The sequence below is a fragment of the Phyllobates terribilis genome, unplaced genomic scaffold (genome assembly GCF_046119375.1).
Source record: "Phyllobates terribilis strain yellow unplaced genomic scaffold, ASM4611937v1 Scaffold_8__6_contigs__length_399053987, whole genome shotgun sequence".
Taxonomy (NCBI): Eukaryota; Metazoa; Chordata; class Amphibia; order Anura; family Dendrobatidae; genus Phyllobates; species Phyllobates terribilis.
The window spans coordinates 336,655,425-336,661,424 of NW_027362768.1; positions in this window are offsets into that span (position 1 = coordinate 336,655,425).

Genomic DNA, 6,000 nt, shown 5'->3' on the forward strand with positions numbered 1-6,000 from the left:
GAAAGGGACATACGGATAAATCTGCTGGTCAAGAAAATATCTAATGGCGATGATGGTGCTGAAATTAGAGCAGTTTTATTAATCTACGAGTTTCAGAGTTGTTCAATTCTGCAGAAGATATCCAAAGGAGAAGATGGTACTGAACAAAGAGCTGCTCCACTCTGAAACACATAGATTAATAAAACTCTTATTGCCCTGGTCATGCCCTATTGTGCACTTTTTGTCACTTTTTAGCTATCCATAGTGTTCTGAAATGATTAATATCCTTCAGCTAGTGTCAGTCACAGTGACTACGTGGTACCGATTGACAGCTGCAATACAATCCAAAAAGTGGTGGCCAAAGTGTCACCATATATAGTGATAACCAAAGGACTTTCATAACAATAGGAGCCATAGTGTCCACATTACTCTGACCTCATAACAGTGGCAACCAAAGTGCTCCCATAACAGTGGCCACCTCTGTGTTTCTACATAAGATACACATGGGTAGTCAGCAAATGTAATTTCCTTTTTACTTAAAGGAGTATTCCCATCTCAATATGTAGTAGATGTAATAATAATAATATTAACAAATACCTCCAATTAGAAATGTATAGTTCTTCTGATTAACTATGTCACTTGCCACATGTGCAGGGCATTGCAGTAGTTTAGATATCCGTGGTTACGACCACTAACTGCTAACTAACTGTCACTATGAGTAGCCCTAATAGCTAATCAGAAGAACTATACTATATTTCTAATTGGAGGTATTTGCTAATATTATTATTACACCTGCTACTATTGGGATATGATTTGGAGATGGGAATACCTCTTTTAATCAGTCAAGCAGTAGTATTAACTGACTCATCTCTTTGGCCAGGAGAGACATGTGGTACTATTAGAGAAGGAGACTGTAACAGCAAAATGATACTGCGGCGTTGCAGTTGTAAAGCCCATGACTGGTTTGTTGTTGTGATCTGACTCTGGGATCTTGAGTTTATAGGGAAATTACTGCCATCACTAGCTAAAGAGTCAGTAGAGGAAGCAGCTTCTTCCTATGCAGAAGATCCACCCACGAGGAGCGCCTACAATTCACTACATTACCTTATAAGGTTATACTGGAATAAGCAATGAGAAAAAGTGTCAAAAGACTTTTTTATGATACAATAAATGAGGAATACAGTGGTTCAAAATCCGCGCTGCCCAATTTGCACTCACACACCGAGGTGAAGCATGAATGCGGTTTATTGTGTCGACGCGTTTCAAAGTTTTCAAACCTCTTCATCAGGACCAAACCACAATGAAGATCCGCCCACGAGGAGCACCTACAATTCTAATGAATCAGAAGAAGAAGCAGCTCCTTCCTGGGCAGAAGATCCGCCCATGAGGAGCACCTACAATTCTAATAAATCAGATGAGGAAGCAGCTCCTTCCTGGGCAGAAGATCCACCCACGACGAGCGCCTACAATTCTAATGAATCAGAAGAGGAAGCAGCTCCTTCCTGGGCAGAAGATTCGCTCACGAGGAGCTCTTACAAGTGTAATAAATCAGATGAGGAAGCAGCTCCTTCCTGGGCAGAAGGTCCGCCCACGAGGAGCACCTACAATTCTAATAAATCAAAAGAGGAAGCAGCTCCTTCCTGGACAGAAAATCCGCCCATGAGGAGCACCTACAATTTGAAAGACTCAGAAGGGGAAGCAGCTCCTTCCTGGGCAGAAGATCCGCCCATGAGAAGCACCTACAATTCTAATGACTCAGAAGAGGAAGCAGCTCCTTTCTGGGCATAAGTTCCACCCACGAGGAGCACCTACAATTCTAATAAATCAGAAGAGGAAGCAGCTCCTTCCTGGGCAGAGGATCTGCCCACAAGGAGCACCTACAATTCTAATAAATCAGATGAGGAAGCAGCTCCTTCCTGGGCAGAAGATCCACCCACGACGAGCGCCTACAATTCTAATGAATCAGAATAGGAAGCAGCTCCTTCCTGGGCAGAAGATCCACCCACGAGGAGCACCTACAATTCTAATGAATCAGAAGAGGAAGCAGCTCCTTCCTGGGCAGAAGATCCGCCCATGAGGAGCACCTACAATTCTAATAAATCAATAGAGGAAGCAGCTCCTTCCTGGGCAGATGATCTGCCCACGAGGAGCGCCTACAATTTGAAAGACTCAGAAGAGGAAGCAGCTACTTCCTGGGCAGAAGATCCACCCACGAGGAGAGCCTACAATTCCATTGACTCAGAACAGGAAGCAGCTCCTTCCTGGGCAGAAGATCCACCCATGAGGAGCACCTACAATTCGAATGAATCAGAAGAGGAAGCAGCTCCTTCCTGGGCAGAATATCCACCCATAAGGAGCACCTACAATTATAAAAAATCAATAGAGGAAGCAGCTCCTTCCTGGGCAGAAGATCCACCCACGAGGAGTACCTACAATTCGAAAGACTCAGAAGAGGAAACAGCTCCTTCCTGGCCGAAGATCTGCCCACGAGGAGCGCCTACACTTCTAATGAATCAGAAGAGGAAGCAGCTCCTTCTTGGGCAGAAGATCCGCCCACGAGGAGCGCCTACAATTCTAATAAATCAATAGAGGAAGCAGCTCCTTCCTGGGCAGAAGATCTGCTCACGAGGAGCTCCTACAATTCTAATAAACCAGAAGAGGAAGCAAATCCTTCTTGGGCAGAAGATCCGCCCACGAGGAGCACCTACAATTCTAATAAATCAATATAGGCAGCAGCTCCTTCCTGGGCAGAAGATCCACCCATGAGGAGCACCTACAATTCTAATGACTTAGAAGAAGAAGTAGCTGCTTCCTGGGCAGAAGATCTGCCCACGAGGAGCACCTACACTTCTAATGAATCAGAAGAGGAAGCAGCTCCTTCCTGGGCAGAAGATCCGCCCACGAGGAGCACCTACAATTCAATTAAATCAGAAGAGGAAGCAGCTCCTTCTTGGGAAGAAGATCCACCCACGAGGAGCACCTACAATTCTAATGACTCAGAAGTGGAAGCAGCTCCTTCCTGGGCAGTAATCCACCCACGAGGAGTGCCTACAATTCACTACATTGTCTTTTAAGGCCATACTGGAATAAGCAATAAGGAAAAGTAGCAAAATACTTTTTTAGGTCATCTTCCAATATCTATATTTATTAATTTAAACAGTCAACATCTATCTGATTAAATAATCAAGTAAAAAAAACTCTAAAGTCTGTGAATCTTTTTTGATATATTCTCTGACAGATGGATATTTAGCGTGGAATTGTTCCTCATCGCTGCTGAGCGTGACTTAGGTCAGCAGCCAAGATTGTGCACTATATTTTAGACTCGAAAGGTAATTTTGCTCCTGTGAACTAATAAACTGCACCAGTAATAAATCAGTGTGAATAGTAGCCCTAGTCTAAACTGGTTAGATAAATGCTACATATGTGCCATGTCCTCTCTTTGGATGTGGCCGCCTGGTTTACCGCGCTGATGGCGGAGGATTCACTTGAGTTTTTACCATGGTAATTTAATCCTTCCAGAGATAATAAAGCAGGAGGTTCTTTAAGTGGCTTTTTATGTGTTTTTTCTTTCACCTTCTCTTCACATGATTAATCATTTATAGCTTTGCAATAAGATCTCTAACCTGATAGTTGATATACTTTACAACAAAATGACTGCTACTCTACGGTATACGGATTTCAGCTAATGGAACCCAGAGGACACTGGGCATGACCCCATTACTCACAGTGGTCATATATTTCTTACATTTACTATACTTTATTATTTCCTAGTTTCCGTATTCTCTACCCTACTCCCTGGAAGAACTGCAAAGTCAAAGGCAAGAAAAAAAATAGGACTTCCATATTGCTCCATCGGTGATGTCCTGAAATATAATTTTTTACCATACCTTGCTAAGATTATCAATTTTGCTAAGCATTTTACTTGTCTCCTAACATTATGGAAATAAATACTGTATATTGTACTTAAAGGAGGTGTCCAAACTTGGCAAGTTGTCACCTGTTCATGGCATAGAACAGGGGTGGGGAACCTTAGGCTCGCGGGCCGTTTATGGCCCTTGATGACCTTTTCTCTAGCCCCGGGCAGATTCTCGAGGACCATAATGCTTGGGCCGGCCGCTGTATTTTGATAGCCACCTATTAATTTCAGCTTGCTCAGTGAGCACACGCACGCAGTTAGCTCGCAATTTGTACGACCCCGGAAGGATGGTATGAATTTCCAAATGGCCCTTAGCAAAAAAAAATTATTCCCAACCCCTGACATAGATTATAAATTGTTGATCATTGGGAGTTTGAACGCTGGGATGGTACCATGGGTGAAGCTCTGCCATGTTAGAATGGCCACAGCTCCATTCATTGTTAACGGGACTTCTAGGGATAGCTGATCTCCGTATTTGGAGTCCCTTTAATGAAGTCCAAGAGAGTCCCAGCAGTTGGCTCCAGATATAAATAACGTGCTGGTTTGGGATAACTCCTTTAACTCAGCTGCCCACGCTGCTTGCATTACCTGGAAAGGCGTTTTTTGATATTATAAAGCCATTAGAAGATATTAGAACACCTTTTATATGGGCTATATCTGGTATAGGGAGGAGCTACAATAATATCACTTTAATTCCCCAATAACTAATATTTACCCTAAAATGGTGCCATGGAAAATTACAAATAACTCCGCAAAAAAGAAAAACAAAAAATATTATTATTATTTATTATTATAGAATCATTTATTCCATGGCGCTTTACATGTGAAAAGGGATATAAATAATAAAAAAACAAGTACAATAATTTTGAACAATGCAAGTCAGTGACTGGTACAGGAGGAGTGAGGACCAGGGGAGGAGTCCTGAGGAGATAATTTGCATATTCCCACTGCATTTTGGGGTAAGTGAAGAGTCTCCGCGAGCTCAAAGAACACTGGATTTTGGCTGTTGGAGCTGAAAAGAGGACATCGGTAAACCAGGGGAGGAGTCCTGAGGAGATAATTTGCATATTCCCACTGCATTTTGGGGTAAGTGAAGAGTCTCCGCGAGCTCAAAGAACACTGGATTTTGGCTGTTGGAGCTGAAAAGAGGACATCGGTAAACCAGGGGAGGAGTCCTGAGGAGATAATTTGCATATTCCCACTGCATTTTGGGGTAAGTGAAGAGTCTCCGCGAGCTCAAAGAACACTGGATTTTGGCTGTTGGAGCTGAAAAGAGGACATCGGTAAACCAGGGGAGGAGTCCTGAGGAGATAATTTGCATATTCCCACTGCATTTTGGGGTAAGTGAAGAGTCTCCGCGAGCTCAAAGAACACTGGATTTTGGCTGTTGGAGCTGAAAAGAGGACATCGGTAAACCAGGGGAGGAGTCCTGAGGAGATAATTTGCATATTCCCACTGCATTTTGGGGTAAGTGAAGAGTCTCCGCGAGCTCAAAGAACACTGGATTTTGGCTGTTGGAGCTGAAAAGAGGACATCGGTAAACCAGGGGAGGAGTCCTGAGGAGATAATTTGCATATTCCCACTGCATTTTGGGGTAAGTGAAGAGTCTCCGCGAGCTCAAAGAACACTGGATTTTGGCTGTTGGAGCTGAAAAGAGGACATCGGTAAACCAGGGGAGGAGTCCTGAGGAGATAATTTGCATATTCCCACTGCATTTTGGGGTAAGTGAAGAGTCTCCGCGAGCTCAAAGAACACTGGATTTTGGCTGTTGGAGCTGAAAAGAGGACATCGGTAAACCAGGGGAGGAGTCCTGAGGAGATAATTTGCATATTCCCACTGCATTTTGGGGTAAGTGAAGAGTCTCCGCGAGCTCAAAGAACACTGGATTTTGGCTGTTGGAGCTGAAAAGAGGACATCGGTAAACCAGGGGAGGAGTCCTGAGGAGATAATTTGCATATTCCCACTGCATTTTGGGGTAAGTGAAGAGTCTCCGCGAGCTCAAAGAACACTGGATTTTGGCTGTTGGAGCTGAAAAGAGGACATCGGTAAACCAGGGGAGGAGTCCTGAGGAGATAATTTGCATATTCCCACTGCATTTTGGGGTA